This window comes from Armigeres subalbatus, chromosome 3 (genome assembly GCF_024139115.2).
Source record: "Armigeres subalbatus isolate Guangzhou_Male chromosome 3, GZ_Asu_2, whole genome shotgun sequence".
NCBI classification, from domain to species: Eukaryota; Metazoa; Arthropoda; class Insecta; order Diptera; family Culicidae; genus Armigeres; species Armigeres subalbatus.
In genome coordinates this window covers 393,546,040-393,563,756 of record NC_085141.1, presented here as the reverse complement: position 1 = coordinate 393,563,756, position 17,717 = coordinate 393,546,040, and the positions used below count along the sequence as shown (strand labels likewise).

At 39.1% G+C, this 17,717-nt stretch overlaps 1 long non-coding RNA gene across 1 annotated transcript; it reads left to right on the top strand.

The window, feature by feature from the left end:
* The first annotated feature begins 9,554 nt into the window (after positions 1–9,554).
* Positions 9,555–11,233, top strand: LOC134223942 (uncharacterized). The gene is made up of 2 exons (XR_009982780.1): positions 9,555–10,221; positions 10,880–11,233. It is a non-coding gene; the product is annotated as an uncharacterized LOC134223942 (long non-coding RNA).
* Positions 11,234–17,717: the final 6,484 nt, after the last annotated feature.

Here is a 17,717-nt window from a genome sequence, read left to right as displayed (position 1 = left end):
ATATGATGATCTGCAGTGCCTAGCCATATTTCTCCACGGTGGTGACAACAATACTACCGCCGTTCTTCTATGGTAACGATTTATTCAAAATACTTAAAATACATCCAGAGGCTAAATTTTTATCCAGCGGTTTTCAATACAAGTCATTATTTTACTTGGCGGTCTTCATTACATGTCCTATTTTTCCTGCGGTGTAGTTCACACGCTGATTCTTTTAACCAGCGGTTTACATTGGCCACCATTTTCTGTATGGCTATTTTATATTCACAATTTTTCCCTTTGCAGTTTTCGTTACTCGTCATATTTTTCCAGCGGAATATTTTACTCGTTTTTTACACTTGGAGATTTTGCAATAATCACCAGCTATTATCCCGGCGGTATTCATTAAACGCCGTCTTTTGCCCCTCTGGCTGAAAAAATCTGTTTTCTTTCTCCAGTCTATTTTATAACTGGCGGTCTCCTTTACACACCATTGTTTTTCACGGCAGTTTCCAATACATGACTTTTTCTCTTGGCGGTTTTCATTACTCGCCATCCTTTCAGCGGTGTTCTTTACACGCCAGCGGTTTTCGTTACCTATGGTTTTGCGACGGTTTTCAATACGCAACATATTCAAAATGAAAAAAAAAGTTTCTATTACCTGTTTTGTCAATTTCTGATGATAACGTCTTCCCTTCTTCTTGCACTCCAGAATAAACACTTTGAAAATCTCCCTTATTGAGACATTGCTAATTTTTTTTTCATCCTATCACCGTCGCAAATGTGAATATTCAACTACTGCATGGAATCACTCAACATGAAACAACTCTGAACTACAAAGTGTCTTTACTGCTGTCAGGATGTGAACTGACCCGAGGCTGCTGATGCTCCTTTTGAAGTTTGGCCGTACTGAAGTTTTGACGAAGCTGTGGCATGACGCTGATACAATCAATTTGTCATCATCGTCATTATCCATCATGCGCGAGAAGTAGGACGCTACAAGAGTATAAGTCATGTATGCACCTCACAGATCTAATCGAAATTTGTCCGGGAACCAGGATCCCGGGAATACCTCCGGAAGTGCCCAATGTGTTCAGAAGCTGAAAAATTCATCTATTCATCCAACCAGCGAATATCAGGTTGTCTAACAGTTCTGTATAAGACCCTGCCAACACCTGTATCAGAAATGGGCATATGCGAAATTGTTTGATTCTTATACAGGTAGGGTAACCATACCCTTAGTGGAGGTAGCACCAATAGTGTAGGTAATGGGGTTTTAATGGGATTTTTCATAATTATGCACTTTATTATGGTTTCAGTTGATGAAACGTGCTTTAAATATCCTGTTAAATGCAAATTATCCTAAGATTTTTTTGAAAAACAATTCAAAACAATGATTATCCTTAATAAAATTGACTCCTTTGCGCCTATAGTGGTGCAACTGTACCAATAGTGGCGAGGGTCATAAGAAATTAATGGATAGCACCAAAATTATTTTTTACCGCCACTAAAGGAACAGTGTACCCAGATTCATAATTCTCCTAATTTACAAATACATAAGTCTATCAATGCCATAAAGGCGAAGCAAAAGGTATCCTTCTCTCGTGCTTGCTACAGGTCTCCTTAAACCAAGTACGTCAAATTTTTCATTAAATTCTATCGCGTATCATATCCCGCGGATCCCTCTATATGCTTCTTCTTCTGCCCCGCTGAATAAGCCCATATGGGATGCTGAACTGATACCGGAACTGACAGTGATAGGAGGTAGCTACTGGTGATGCGGATAATAGACAATTTTTGCTGGCGGAAACGCGGAACAATGTGCATAATTTTATTACTTGGGGTGTTCTTTTTCTTTGCTGCCTCGGATGCATCTTCTTTTTACACAAATAGAAATTTTGATTTAATTTGTGATTTTATGATTCTCAAATTCAACAAACCTTATTTTATAACTAGGGTATTTTCTTTGGGAATCTTTTTGATACATAAATATATGAATGTAATTCCATCCTTTGATGTTTCGTCACATTTCGTCTAGGTAGCGTTGCTTAGAGGTTAACATAATATGAATACTCCCTCATTTTCAACAGGTCAGAACTTTTCCATTAGATCCATTCTGAGTGGTTTGGTCAAACGCTTTGCATATATTTCCGTAGCTGCTGTTCCATTGAATGCCGGTGTCCATCAGGTTTGCTACCAAAGGAGTATCATAGTAGGGGTTAATGGAAATGCGCATTACCCAGCATAGAAATTTGAGGATGGTGTAATGTGCACAGATTATGCACATATTAATGGAAAAGATAGTGGTTGGGCATAAAGTATAATAAGTTAGCAAATGTTTACTTGACAGCCTTTGCTCGTATTCATTTCAAATAATGGAAGCGTGATTAAATTTCTTTAAAGCGGATACGATATTTTCATATATATATAAATTTTTTTTCTTACTTTCATATTTTATTTTCATAAATTCATATTTTTTTATGTTCATATATTTTCGTGTTTTTATATTTTATATCTTCTAACATTTCTATTTTATATTCTCAGGTTTCATGTTTTCGTATTTTCATATTTCATTTTTGTTATATTTTCATATGGTCATACACTCATATTTTCGCATTTTCATATTTACATATTTTTAAATGTTCATAATTTCTTATTATTATTTCTTCATGCTTTCATAATTTCATATTTCTTCCGTATTGAGTAGTGAGATGTATGCAGTAACATGAGAGTAGTGGAAATTGAGAAATGAAAACTGAGAAATTATTGGTGAAAAGTGAGAAGTGATAGTTGCGCAGTGAGAAGTAGGATGTGAGCAGAGACATAAACAGAAGCAAGGAGTGAGAAATGAAAGTTGAGTAGTGAGAAGTGAATGGAGAGATACAAGACAGAAAGAAGAAGGAAAAAGAAAAAATAGAACAAGTAAAACAAAGAATCTCGTTTCTTGCTTCTCGTTCCCACTCTTTAGTTCTTACTTCATCTTACTCCCTTCTGACAACTAACTTCTCACTTATCATTTCTCGCTTCTCACTACTAACTTCTTACTTCTTTTTCCGCACATCTCGCTTCTCATCTCCTTCTTCCCACTAGTCTCCTCTCACTCCACACTTTCCACTTTTCACTATTCATTTCTCACTTCGCATAGTTCACTTCTCACTTCGCACTTCTTGCTTCTTATTTTTTCATTTTTCACTTCTTCCTTCTCATTTATAACTTCTTATATGTAACTTCTCACTTCTGACTTCTCATTTCTCACTTTTTACTTATAATTTCTAACTTTTCAACTTTTCTCATAACCATTTTCACCGGGCTACTGTCCGACATCCTGGCAACGTGCCCGGCCCACCGCACTCGTCCGATTTTGGATGGATGGTTCTCCCAGCAGCTCATGCAACTAGTGGTTCATTCGCCTCCTCCGCGTACCGTCCGCCATCTGCACCCCACCATAGATGGTACGCAGCACTTTCCTTTCGAAAACTCCAAGTGCGCGTTGGTCCCCCACGAGCATCGTTCAGGTCTCGTGTCGAAAGAGGACTACTGGTCTAATGAGCATTTTGTAGATTGTCAGTTTGGTACGGCGGTGAACTCTATTCGATCGGGTCTTGCGGAGTCCAAAGTACGTACGATTCCCAGCCACTATGCGTCTCCGAATTTCTCTGCTGGTATCATTTTCGGGAGTCACCAGTGAGCCCAAGTACACAAATTCTTCTACCACCTCGATTTCGTCACCACCGATGCAAACTCGCGGTGGGTGGCTCACGTTGTCTTCTCTTGATCCTCTTCCTATCATGTACTTCGTCTTCGACGTGTTGATGACTAGGCCGATCCGCTTGGCTTCCCTTTTCAATCTGATGTAGGCTTCCTTCATCCTCTCAAAGTTACGTGCCATAATATCTATGTCGTCGGCGAAGCCAAATAGCTGGACGGACTTATAGAAAATTGTACCACTCATGTGAATGCCTGCTGTTCGTATTACCCCTTCCAAAGCGATGTTGATTAACAGACACGAAAGACCATCACCTTGTCGTATTACGGCCATCGCCTGCGGGTTTCGAAGGGACTCGTGAACGTCCCTGAAACTCGAACTACGCACATCACCCGATCCATCGTCGCTTTGATCAACCGTGTCAGTTTATCCGGAAAACCATGTTCGTGCATTAGCTGCCATAGCTGGTCCCGATCGATTGTATCATATGCGGCTTTGAAGTCGATGAATAGATGATGTGTGGGCACGTTGTATTCGCGGCACTTCTGCAGTACTTGGCGAATGGCGAACACCTGGTCCGTGGTGGAGCGTTCGCCCATAAAACCCGCCTGGTACTGCCCCACGAACTCCCTTGCAATTGGTGCTAGTCGACGGCATAAAATTTGGGAGAGTACCTTGTAGGCGGCGTTGAGCAATGTGATTGCGCGGTATCGCCCTTTTTGTAGATGGGACACACGACACCTTCCATCCACTCCTGCGGCAAAACTTCCTCCTCCCAAATCTTGGTAATGACCCAGTGCAGCGCTCTAGCCAGTGCCTCACCACCGTGTTTAAATAGCTCTCCTGCTCTCTAGCTCTCAACCCCAGGGGCTTTGTTGTTCTTCAGCCGGCCAATCTCCTGGATTTCCTGGAGATCCGGAGCCGGTAGAATTATGTCCTGCGCGCGTTCTCCCAGGTCCATCACCATACCGCCATCTTCGTCTGCCACATCGCCATTCAGGTGTTCTTCGTAGTGCTGCCGCCACCTTTGGATCACCTCACGCTCGTTCGTCAGAAGGTTCCCGTTTATGTCCTTACACATATCAGGTTGTGGCACGTGTTCCTCACGTGAACGGTTCAACTTCTCATAGAACTTTCGTGTGTTATTAGCGCGGTACAGTTGCTCCGTCTCTTCACGGTCTCGATCTTCCTGCTGGCGTTTTTTCCTCCGGAAAATCGAGTTTTTTCCTCCGAAAAATCGAGTTTTTTCCTCCGGAAAATCGAGTTTTTTCTGTTCCGCGCCCGTTTATATCGTGCCTCGTTCGCCCTCGTGCGGTGTTGCAGCAATCTCGCCCATGCTGCATTTTTCTGTTCCACTAACTGCTCACATTCGCCGTCATACCAGTTGTTTCTCTGATCCGGGGGCACCGTGCCAAGTGCAGCGGTTGCGGTGCTACCAATGGCGGATCGAATATCTCTCCAGCCATCTTCAAGAGACGCTGCACCTAGCTGCTCTTCCGTTGGGAGTGCCACTTCCAGCTGCTGCGCGTATTCTTGGGCTAGTCTACCGTCTTGTAGCCGCCCAATGTTAAGCCGCGGCATCCGACTTCGACGCGTGTTGTACACCGTCGAGAGATTTGAGTGCAGGCATACTGCAACGAGGTAGTGGTCGGATTCAATATTCGCACTGCGGTAAGTGCGGACGTTCGTGATGTCGGAGAAGAATTTACCGTCGATTAGAACGTGGTCGATTTCGTTTCTTGGTTAGTGGATCTCCATGAGCCCTTGTGGATATTTTTGCGGGGAAAAAAGGTGCTTCGGACTACCATTCCTCGGGAGGCTGCGAAGTTCATGCATCGTTGGCCGTTGTCATTCGATTCGGTGTGCAAATTTTCCGGTCCGATGACCAGTCTATACATTTCCTCACTTCCCACCTGTGCGTTCATGTCACCGATGACGATTTTGACGTCCCGCAGTGGGCATCCATCGTATGTCTGCTCCAGCTGTGCGAAGAACGCTTCTTTCTCGTCGTCGGGTCTCCCTTCGTGTGGGCAGTGCACGTTGATGATGCTATAGTTGAAGAAACGGCCTTTAATCCTCAGCTTGCACCTTCTTGCGTTGATTGGCTGCCACCCAATCACACGATGGCGCATCTTACCCTTGGTTGGTGGTGCCACACCTTTGGTAGAAGGTAGCCGCTATAAGCCCGCTTTCCCACACTTTCTGTCCTGTCCAGCAAATCTCCTGCAGCGCCACGACGTCGAAGTTGCGGTGATGTAATTCATCGTAGATCATCCTGTCGCAACCTGCGAAACCTAGCGACTTACAGTTCCATGTTTCGTGATCCTCTATTCGTCGCCTAGGTCTTTGCCGATTATATCGAGTTGCATTATTATTACTATATATCTAGACCAACATTTGAAAAGGGCGTAACAGCCAAAATTTATTCCTTCTGATTCCTCGTCTACATACATAGCTATATATGTGGACGAAGAATCAGAAGGAATAAATTTTGGCTGTTACGCCCTTTTCAAATGTTGCTCTAGATATAATAGCCCTGTTTGTCTGTCCGGTGACTAGCCAACCAGACGCAGCACGCGGGGAAATTCTCACAAAAAATAAAATATTTGACACTTCATTTTTTTTACTATCAGATGCAGAAAACAAAACCAGTGACAACCTTAGACAACCAGACATAGCATTTGATGAAAAAAATCACAGACAACAGACGTTGAAATGTTTGATTTTTTCAATGCATGAATTAATAAAGTTTATATTAAAAATAAACGCTTGCCACGGGCGCTACTACGTCCGCAAATAAACTAGTCTCTTATATTGTTCGTAATTATTGTTTTCCAGGCGGCTTATTGGGCTTGCGCAAACCTCCTGTCTCGTCGGAATGGCTGTTTAATGTCCCACCTAACACAAGAACTTGGGCTTGTGCGCTTTGAGCGGCACACGGTCGCTTTGGTAGAGCCTACTTGAGGATACATGCAGCTTTTTATAGGAATTTAACAGGGCCCACTGTCAAACCCCACCACATCCTAGGCAAGCCCCACAACTCGCAGACGGCCTGGAGAGGAATCGTCAAGTCCTTGGACATAGTCCCTGCTGCCCTCAACTATTTTATATGTAACTAGCGAAAGAAACCCAGCTTTGCCCGGGTGTTGCAAATGTCATAATGAACTAATTCCAGCACCGCACTCTAGATCAATTTTCGTGAGTTTGTTTTGTTTTCCTCAACAACTGACCCAAAATAGTATTGTAATGATTTTTTTACATTTCGTATTTAAATTCACTAACTTTTTGTATATACAAACCTTGCGGAGCTCAGAACGAATAGATTGAGGAGAAAATCTTGCAAATCAGTCAACCCTTTCGCGAGTTAAATCGTCAGGAAGGAAACCTCAACTCATTTTTATTATATAGAAGATGTCGTTTATTATATAGAAGAGCTTTCGTTCATTTCGAGTTCTAATAGTGTCCTATAGAATAAGTCAAGTTGTAGATATAGGGTAGAAGATGGAAATGGTATGGAAAGCCCATTTCCAGTTCTAGCGGGTGCTAAACATGAGAAGTACATATAAAAAAAAGATACTACGTAAGAGGAATAAAAACGGGCCTAGGATTGAACCCACGACCTCCTTCGTATGAAGCAGAAGTGGTAGCCATGTGCCTTTCTCTTTGACTGAATAAGGAAAACAAATCTAATAAGTAAGGTCAAGAAAAGCACTGATGCGTAAATAGGTTCCATAACTCAGGTTCATAGGAAAGCCAGCAAACATAGGACAAACATGCGTATGACGGCAGTCATCGTAACATTACCTGTCAAATTCAACTTATGGCACAAACAGAAATCACTCCAATTTGTTGAGCTGAGTATTTGATTGTCGATGGGTATTTTTGTAATTCCCGGAGTAAATCGAACTGTAACGAGCTGAGCAAATTTCCTATTGCAAAACTCTCGAAACGCATCCATTCTTCTCAGCTCCTAATACAGGCCTATACAGACATGTTCATCCAAAATCCCATTATAGTGGATGCACATCTCTGCATGACGTTCATAATAATTATTATTTACCAGACTAAGGCCGGCAACTAGGCAAAATCTATATGATAGTAGACGGGTTGGATAAACTCAGAGTGTGGTACTAAATTAAAGGATACTAGGAATTCTGGACTTATATGCTCAACGATTACATTTATATCGGCTTGATATAGGTTAGTGGAAAATTTATTTTTAGAACAGCTTTAAAAAAATCTTCGTACGGAGGTTTTTGCTTGATCATGACTCTGGTCAGCAGGTCAGCACTGGATCTATCGAAGCAAACATTTGTTGAATTGAAGATTTTTTTTAGGAAACCAACGTAATCCTAAAAGTTTCCTCAAGGTGAAGTCTGGGCATCTTGCTGTAATAATCTTTGGAGACACGTAGATCTACCACCTTCTGTCGGCAGGGCTTATAATATTTTCCCATCTCAAGGATATAGAAAACAAATCAATAAACAGACGTCGAAGACATGTTTCTTCCATCAAATCGCTATCGGGCAGAGGACACACACACACATTCTTGCAGAGACTGAAGTTTCAAATATTGAATTTTTTTGGAGTTCACTTCCGGTTAAAAACTCTCCACAAATGCAGTGATGCCTATCCATCCATATAGATCAAATTTGTGGTCCTCATGGTTTTACGAAACCCAAAAAAAAACTTCGAAATTTGATTGGCGGAAATCTGACTTTAGTATAAAACAGCATTCTGAATCAAATGAAAATTCCATGAAAACGGACTTCAATATGGTTCTACTACTAACTGTACAGTTAGTACTCTAAAGTCGAAAGACGTATGTTTGATTCAGAATATTTATAATCGATCGAAATTTGTATTAATTTGTAATAAAATTCCATCACTATGGTTCGCTAGCTTAGAAAATAAAACTCAGGCGGCAACATTTTGCTCCGAAGCAGGCGAGAGAGCTTCACACATATACAAAGTTCAAGTCTACAGATTGTTTGCATTTTCTGGTTTGTGGGTTGAGGACTGAGGAGCGGTAGTGTCTCATGGCTACCACTAGCATGTTTGTACCCGAACAGTTAGCTGTGAGAGAAAAAAAATCTACCGCCATTTGTACGCATACTCCAAGAAAACGGAAAACCGTTGAGAGCCGGCTAATGATTTTAAATGATTAAATCACTTTTAGCCTTTGGAATGTTTCCTTTTGAACGTTTTTATGCAATTCGTAATTACACACTTTTAATTCCCAAAAAGCGGTATTGTTTATATGCGACGTTTATAAAAAAAACTCAGGGAGCCTTAAGCAGATTTGTATAAAATTTAGCAAAAAATGCTTTGCGTCATTATGTTCATACAATTAGTAAAGATCGAAATACTGTTATAGCAAAAGATATTTTAGTTACTAGATAAAGATTGTCGCTTCGGTTCCCTTTGTTCTGCTGTCCGGAACATGTTGGGGACCAAGCTGTCAAATCGTATGGATTTTCCTTCTTTGACATTTAGCTCCCCTATCTTCGCCAGCAAAAGATGTTCCGGACAGCGACGACAGCGACAATCTTTATCTAGTAACTAAAATATCTTTTGTTATAGCCAATTCAGATTTTGCCAGATTATAATAAATATCATCATAAAACTAACTTGATGCCAATTTCCATACATACAATTTTCTTTTTCATACTTGATCCGTTATTAATAACAATAATAAATGGCGTAATCTGAATTGGCTATTACAACCCATGTTCTCCAAAATAAGTTTTTGTGACATACACCCCATTTCTGATGGCAATTCAATGGTAATTACATTTATTTCTTTCAGCATTTACAATGCTTTTCTCGTAACCGTTATAACTAGCGTATCTGCCATTTACAACAGCATCCTTTCCAACGAAAAAAAATCCTTTTCATTTCATTCTCTCATATCCTGCATTCAATCAATAGCTAGAAAGACAGGGGTTAAACGTGAATCAGCAAACACGTTTGGACTTGTTTCGAACAACACATGTGACCGTTGGAAGTGGACTATAGGGCTAAATTTCCTCGGACAAAAAGACACACCAAAGCAGTTGAATACTTTTTTTCTCGACTTTAATAAAACATCATATTTTCAAAAGGATAGAGGAAGTCTCTTAACCTACACCTCCGTGGTATGAGTTTGGGTGAGTGTGAAATTTTAAGTTAATAATTAGTTCTTGAGGTTGTTAATTAATCCGATAAGCTTCTGAAACGATGTAATATTAAGACACATATTAAAAGTGTTATCCATTTTTAGTTGAAGAAGCTATTTTGTCCCTTTTCTACACAGAATTCATCATTGTGGAACGAAAATGATGAGAGAGAGAGAGAGAGAGCGAGATTAGTCCATTACATTTCAACAATTGAATATGTTTGTGTGAGTATTCATTAATTTCTACTTCTCCACGGCGCATTTACTGCGAAAAATATAAAACGAGTTGGCTAGGCTGAATCTCTCTCATTCTGCTATCGTCTGGTGATTTGGAAACACTTGATCTTTAGAGCCGGTCGTTGTTGAACTTAATTTATTGGTGAGTATGGAAATAATTATTGATTAAGAGTGAATCATTTCATTTTCCGGTAATTCATTCAGATTCGGATACCAGTTTTTGTTTAATACTAGGTGCGAAATAATTATGTTCCTTTAGAATTTAAAACACATTTAAATATTTTTTTCACAGTTTCAAAATGGCGTCTACATGACTTCATAGGAATTCAATGCGCAATAATTTATCTTTTAGTTGACCTTCCATTCCTTACAGTTTTCGTGTTTTTAGGAATTTGATTTGCAATATTGCCTTGATTATCGGGTTAGCTCACAATTTCAAAGTTTATTGATACAAACATTTGTTCTTCTTTCAAAATTTCAACGTGTTCATCTTTCAAAAATTCAATGTGTTTCATGATTGAAGGAATTATGTTCTAATTACAAGTAATATATTTTATCCGTGTTTTACTGATTCGAACAATAGCTATTTTTCTTTATTTAATATCAACCTGCACTGTGATAAATTAGAAACTCTATTAATAGTGTAAATCATATTTAAAAATGTGCCCACGTTAGAATACATAAAAGAATGGAAATTGAATGTAATGTTGCACACAAGAATCTTGTGATATGATCTGCACTGAAACCGTGCACAATCCATTGACCACCGTCTAACCCTTTCCTCCTTCGTTTCTTTCCAGATTGCCATGCAGCTGTCCAAGCAGGGTGTTCTGCTCTCCCGTACCGATCAAATTTGTTGCCTTAAACACGCACATTGAGCGTTCGTTTCTGGCAACAAATTTAATAGAAATTACAGTGGTTGGTATCTTTACGGGGCTGGACATTGGCTGCGAGTTCCTTTTCCGGGGATGTGCTACCCATGGCCGGATCCGCCAAATGATTCCTCCATTGGCACCGACTTGCGGGCGGGCTGAGGCGCAGTGTTATTGTGATGCTGACCGAAACTGTTCACGGTCGGTCCCAGTAAATGGGAAACCTTTAGAATAAGAACTTGATTATGTTGTGGTAGTGAATAAAGTCTTAAAAAATGTCAATCAAGTGTTATTTTTAGGGTGGATGGGTGTATTACATAAATATATTTACACGAGTGATTCAGATTGCTAGACTCGGTGACCGTCTTAATGTTGTGGGCAGTTTTGTTTACAAATATTGCCATTGCCATAATTTGATATTCGTAAATAGGATCATTTTCTTATGATTGGATGTAGATAAAGTCTTTTCGCATCGTCTGGAGTCATCAGCTGCTAGATTCCTTCATCTGATAATGAAATTATAACCAGAATATTTACATAAATTCCCGAAAATTTGTTGCCCTCCCACATATCATTGTATTTGTCTACAAACTAAGCTGGTCATGCCACCTACTAACAAGTTTATTAACCCTAATTTTGAAGATCACATCTCTTTTCCATTTTTTTCCCTCTTGGGTATTTCGATCCTTATGACCATTAAATTTTGTTAGATCCAATGTGATATAAAGAGTGCACGGAATCAAATTGCATCACTTAGAACTACTCGCCAAAAATGAATCAATTAACTGATTGTCATGAAATTTTCAGGGACTGAAGTACAATATGAACGTTTGATATATACATAACTATATTTCACTTGAATTCGTTAATACATCCAAATGCTGGTAATTTTTCCTTAAATGAATTCATAATATTTTAAATATGTCCTAAATCTGCATTTTTCTGCTTTAAAATTTTCTCAACAAATAAATGAACTCATTTTATTGTCGCAGTCGATTATTTGACTAATTTGGGTCAATTTGGCAAGGACCCATATTTTTTTACGCTGTTACAAATTTCGAAACCAAAAAATCTAAAAAGTGCTGCAGTGTGAACCAGCCCGAACAATGAGACTGATGCTCTCTCAAAATATGGCGAATAAAAATTATATTTCAGCAGTTTTATGGTTTTTTCTGATTTCCATTTTTTAGTATAGAAGCGACAAAACAGATGGGATTTTCGGAAAGCTAACCTGAAGTAGTCAAATCGATTACTCTTGGGCTCTACTGTGTTTATGAATATGAAAAGAGCGAACATTTCGCTGTACAAAAGTAAAAATACAGTCGACTCTCCACATCTAGTGGTTTGGTTCTAAATCTCGAAATGTTTTCCTATGTCTTTGGTTTCCTCGGTGAAGGGACATTTGGGCATTCTACATTTCGATAACCTCCCTGTCTTGATATCTCTCTTTTTCGATGTGTTCTGATCATATTGTGTTCTTGATTCACACTTCTTATGGGCACTCCTCATGGAATCCAATTTTCAAAGTTCTCGCGTCGCCGGCGACAACTTCTCAAATTTTGTATTCAAACAATAATAAGGCCGATACAAATATTAAATTTATTTTATGTCACCCCCTCCCACCCCTTCAGTTTTGTGGAGAGGCGACTGTAATACGTTTTTATGAGTTCTGAAGAAAACCATCAAGTTCGAAATGAAATCGATCTAGAGTGCGATGCTGCTATCAACTAAACGACTGACAGGTCGAGTAAAAAACAACCCGAGCACGGCATATGTACATGTATATGTTTTCTGTATACCGAGAACCCGAGCAAGATCGGGCTGGTTTGTCTAGTTGACCAATATTTTTTTTAACCGCGCGAGACCTTTTTATTCTTATTTTTATTCTAGCCCAGGTCATAGGGCACTGCAGCACTGCCCATGATCACATAGTTGACGTATAAGCCAAAATGACCAAAACACACTTTTTTGCGGATATGGATTCTTCGTACCATTATACATATGCTCCATGAAAAAATATTCATGTTTTGTTCGGAAACATTCGAATTATGGCGATAATTGTTTTTGGAAAAATGGTTATTTGATCGCATAAGTTGACGTACCTCCATTACCTGCTGCAATATGGAGCAAAAACCTATCTCATATTTTTTCGACATTCACAATCCACTAATTAAGCACAACATAGGTTTTACAATGTTATGGAAACTCATATGTGAATATGTACGTTATGTGGAAGATATTGATTTGGAAAATGTATTGGAGGTAACCACTTTCCCTTCGATGGGACTCGAACCCATGACCCTACAGTACGCTAGACTGGTGCTTTAACCAACTAAGCTACGAAGGACCTTCGTCGGCCTTCGAAACCTAGAGGCTACTGAACGAGCTCGAGATTCCCAAATTGGACGCATAGTCAAATCACTCGCAATCCATTTCTCAAGCCAATACTTCCACATGTGTATAGTACACGTCCACATTAGAGGAGCTCGTTCAGTAGCCTCTAGGTTTCGAAGGCCGGCGGAGGTCCTTCGTAGCTTAGTTGGTTAAAGCACCAGTCTAGCGTACTGTAGGGTCATGGCAAATACTATATATTAACTATATATAATATATAGTATTTGGTCATGGGTTCGAGTCCCATCGAAGGGAAAGTGGTTACCTCCAATACATTTTCCAAATCAATATCTTCCACATAACGTACATATTCACATATGAGTTTCCATAACATTGTAAATTAACGTCCAAATCGGGTGGTTTAATCCCCGGAAATAGGCAATTAACTTTGATTGAACACAACATAGGTTTTCGTTTTACTTTGTCGTATTTCAGGACTACTTTATGATTTGGGCGTAACTGATTTTGTAATCAAAAATTAATATGCAAGTTCCTGCTAAAGCAAGCATTTCTTGTGAAATCCACGGTATAATCCGATAAGCTTTCATCCATCGAGGTGTAGCTCTGGAGATAAACGTTTACATTCTTTTGAATCAATAAAATAATGTTAGTAGGGAAAGCACCTGTCATGCAAACTGGGGTCGTGGGATCAAACCCCACCGAAGGGGCGGTTACCCTCCAATACCTTTTCCGAACTAAATCTATCACATGTGGTACATATGCATAATCAAGTTTCAGACATAGTAATGTTTGTTTGTTAAATATTGGCGCCAAAAGTTTTGATTTAAGACAATCGCGATCATTTAAAAAGAAGTATATTGTCGCGCTTATCTTTTCCTGGAATACCGCGGCGGTCTTACGCTCGCAGGCTCGACTGCGAAGGTAAACGTCAAGATAGCCGCCGGGTTTAAAGATAGGGAGAGTTTTCCCGCTGAAACAAAAACCACGTGTTTTTTTTTGCCAATTGACAGCAGTGTTCGATTGTATTAGTAAGAGACAACCAGAGTCACTGAGCACATAGAGAGTGTTTTTCATGGCAAGTGCCTACGATGGGGAAGATTCATATTGACTCTGTTGTATTTAGTGGCTGTTGCGATAACCTGAGATGTAACCAGCAAGAATCCGCAATACTTATGTTTTTCTCGAGACGCATAATAATATAAAAGAAGAATGAAAATCCATTAATTATGTAACGCAATGATTAGCCATTCGTGTCACACTTTTTTTATAAGCATATAAAAATTGTGTATGGGAAATCACACTTATCTAAATCCCCATTCCTCCTCTAAAGTGTAGTAATTGGGTATTTTCTATAAGTGCATATCCGAACCAAAATCTAGCTTCATTTTACGTGACAGGAGAGGTCTGCCACTGAGGACTTAACACATAAGAATCAGTGAGTGTTAAATGGCTTTTTATTTGTACCTCAGCTTGATAATAGTGGTATGTATATTTCGAACACACTTACCGGGAAAGATCCTAATATATTCCCATGCTGTTATTTTAGTTTTTACAATTGTAATGCAATTCTTATTTATGTTTTTATAACCTTATCCAGACAGAACTGAATTATAAAACATGATATGGACTTTGATGTAAGATTCAAAAGAGCAGGCAAACATATCAACAAAAAAATGCACCGAAGTGTTATTTAAATATCAAGATGTGTTATGGATAAAAACAAACTAATAGCTCAAGCTCAAACTTAATATCTCAATCACTTCTTCAAAATACCATTGACTGATAACCTCATGATATTTCAGAGGAAATTTGGATATTGTCGTCTGTTGTTTTGTGCTTTTATATCCTACAAATGAATCAGGCCCATATCTCATTTTGCAATCTAATCACGATTGATTTACTTCTAATCCTCGTCTGCTCGGGTATTTTAAAATAGGGATTGGAACCATTTTTGCTTAAAATTTGGTTGGAATGAGGGCTTGCACACTTGTTACAGAGCCATTCTAATGCTGTAATAGTGCAAAAATCCCCGTACGGTACTGATTAAATTCTTTGCAACACGAACTCTTCCACACATAATGTTATCTTTACCACATAATTTAAATTTTCACGGAAAAAGCTGTCCGAAAAACCTTTCCCGGAAACTCGAACTTTTCAAAAGATTTCCCTTCTTTAATCAATTAATCGTTTGATCTAACTACAATAATTGTATTATTATTATTATTCTTTAGCGCTATATAACCACACGTAGTAGCCTGGTTTTTACGCCATGTTATGGGAACAAACATTTCACAAAACGTTTGTTTGATCGCATAAACTGTCGTATGCATATTTTGACCACTTCAATCAAATGAATAATAATTAATTCTTCGCGGCCTTAAAATAACTACTAATATTGTCCATTTACACAGATTAGTTCATGTATTTGGTTGATTGATATGATGATTCGGGTAAAATTAATAAAAATGCGTTTTCCCAACATCGATGGTGCTGGTTATTACGTCAAGTATGAAATCATGGGCAGTAAGCACTAAAAATCTCTTTGTCTTTCGTTTTTTTTTAAATACCTAGATTTTGACTTTTAGTGGCCTTTTTGTTTTCTAATTTCTTACGCAGCGAGAAAGAGATAAAGCTGCAGTGCCTTGTTGCTACATAATTGGATTACACCTGATTCTGTTTTTACACGGATTTGTTTTACACGGCCGTGTAAAATAAATCCCATACAAAGTTGCTCCATTTTGCATGATTCGTCGAGAAATCATAAAACTTTTTTTACACGGATTTTCAAATTTTGAACTGAAAACTTTTTTTACACGGAACGCATCCCCCGTGTAATAAAAGAATCGGGTGTACTTGCATCTTTACTTAAGGCTTCATGACATGTCATTCAGAATGGCTGCCTTGCGGCTTACCAACACAGTCAAACAATCAACCACCCCACCCACCCCGATATGCACAGACAAATTTAATTCATATATTGCCTACATACCTGACCATTTTCTCACTAAAAAAGTAAATCTGGACTTACTTCTAAGTTCAATCTATGCGGCGATATGATGATATTACCACATAGCGCTAATTTAGGGAAGATATATAAGCAAGTGAACAAAGTGAAAAAATCCCCCCAGTAACGCACTATGCCAACGACGTCGCCGCCGTGCAACAATCTGCACGTCGTCGGTAGCGTCGTATGCAAGCAATCATTGATCAGCAGCAGACAGTGATGTCGATATGAACTATTGTGAAATCATAGCGGAAACATGTAAAATATCGATTTAATTAATCAATCTTTTCCTAACGCATTATGTATTGATGCAATAATAATATCTTATTGATTCTGTTTTGGGGTGCGATTCAAAAATTGAAAAATCGGAGGAAAAAATGATTTTGTTATTGGTGCGTTTGAGCAGCTGGCAACAACGGTTGAGGATGGAAACATAAACAGCCAGCATCGTGAAAACATAATTCATAAATATTCACCTAAACCAAAGAAAAACTGATGCTTTTCTGGCAAATTCCATCAGTTAATCCCATACTTAGACTGTATTGATTGATACTGTCTCTAAGTTGGGCTGAATTCTTCCGAATGCGTGCAATGTTTACTGTTGTCGGATGTTAACAAAAAATGAATCCCACGTGTATGCTTACTGAATTGGTATTGGAAGTTTCCACAACTACAAATCCATGGTTGATGATTTTTATGATACAAAAACATAGCAATTTGAGTGTCACAACGCTTCACCTTGATCAAGCCTCCCAGAATCTATAACTAATTGCACTCGCGTTTTCAAGGGCACCCCATTTAAAACGGAAGCCACGCACATCTGTCACAGCAACGACGCTGCGACGCAGCAAAGCTGGAATAATAAAAATAACAGTTGTGCGTGGCTCTCGTTTTGAATGGGGTGTATTTGAAAATGCGACTGTATTTAGTTTTAGATTCCGGGAGGCTTGTTCTTAGGATGTGGATTGTTGAGGTGAGTACAAGAGATTATATCGAGCACGTCCTGTTCCTTCGACTGAAATTTCGAAACTACTAGAAATTTTGTAAATAACACATGCTTAAGCCGTCTTACACAAAATTTCATTATAAACAACCTAGGAGGCGAAATGTCAGGACATATGAGTTGTCGAGATGAATCAAACTTGGCCAGAATATCCATTTGTTCGTTGTCTTCAATGCCACAATGACCAGGAAGGAACCCAATACATGTTCAGTGAACATTGTGTTAAGACAACCCAAAGTTTGGAGAGACTGAACACATTCCCAAATCAGTTTAGATGTGCAGGTTGATGATTGCAAAGCATTCAAATTGAAGCTTCTCTACTATTTAGATTTTTTTTGTGGAAAGTCTTCACTTGTCATAGGGCGAGTTAGTACTACCCCATTTAATTCCTTGAGTCAAGTACGAAA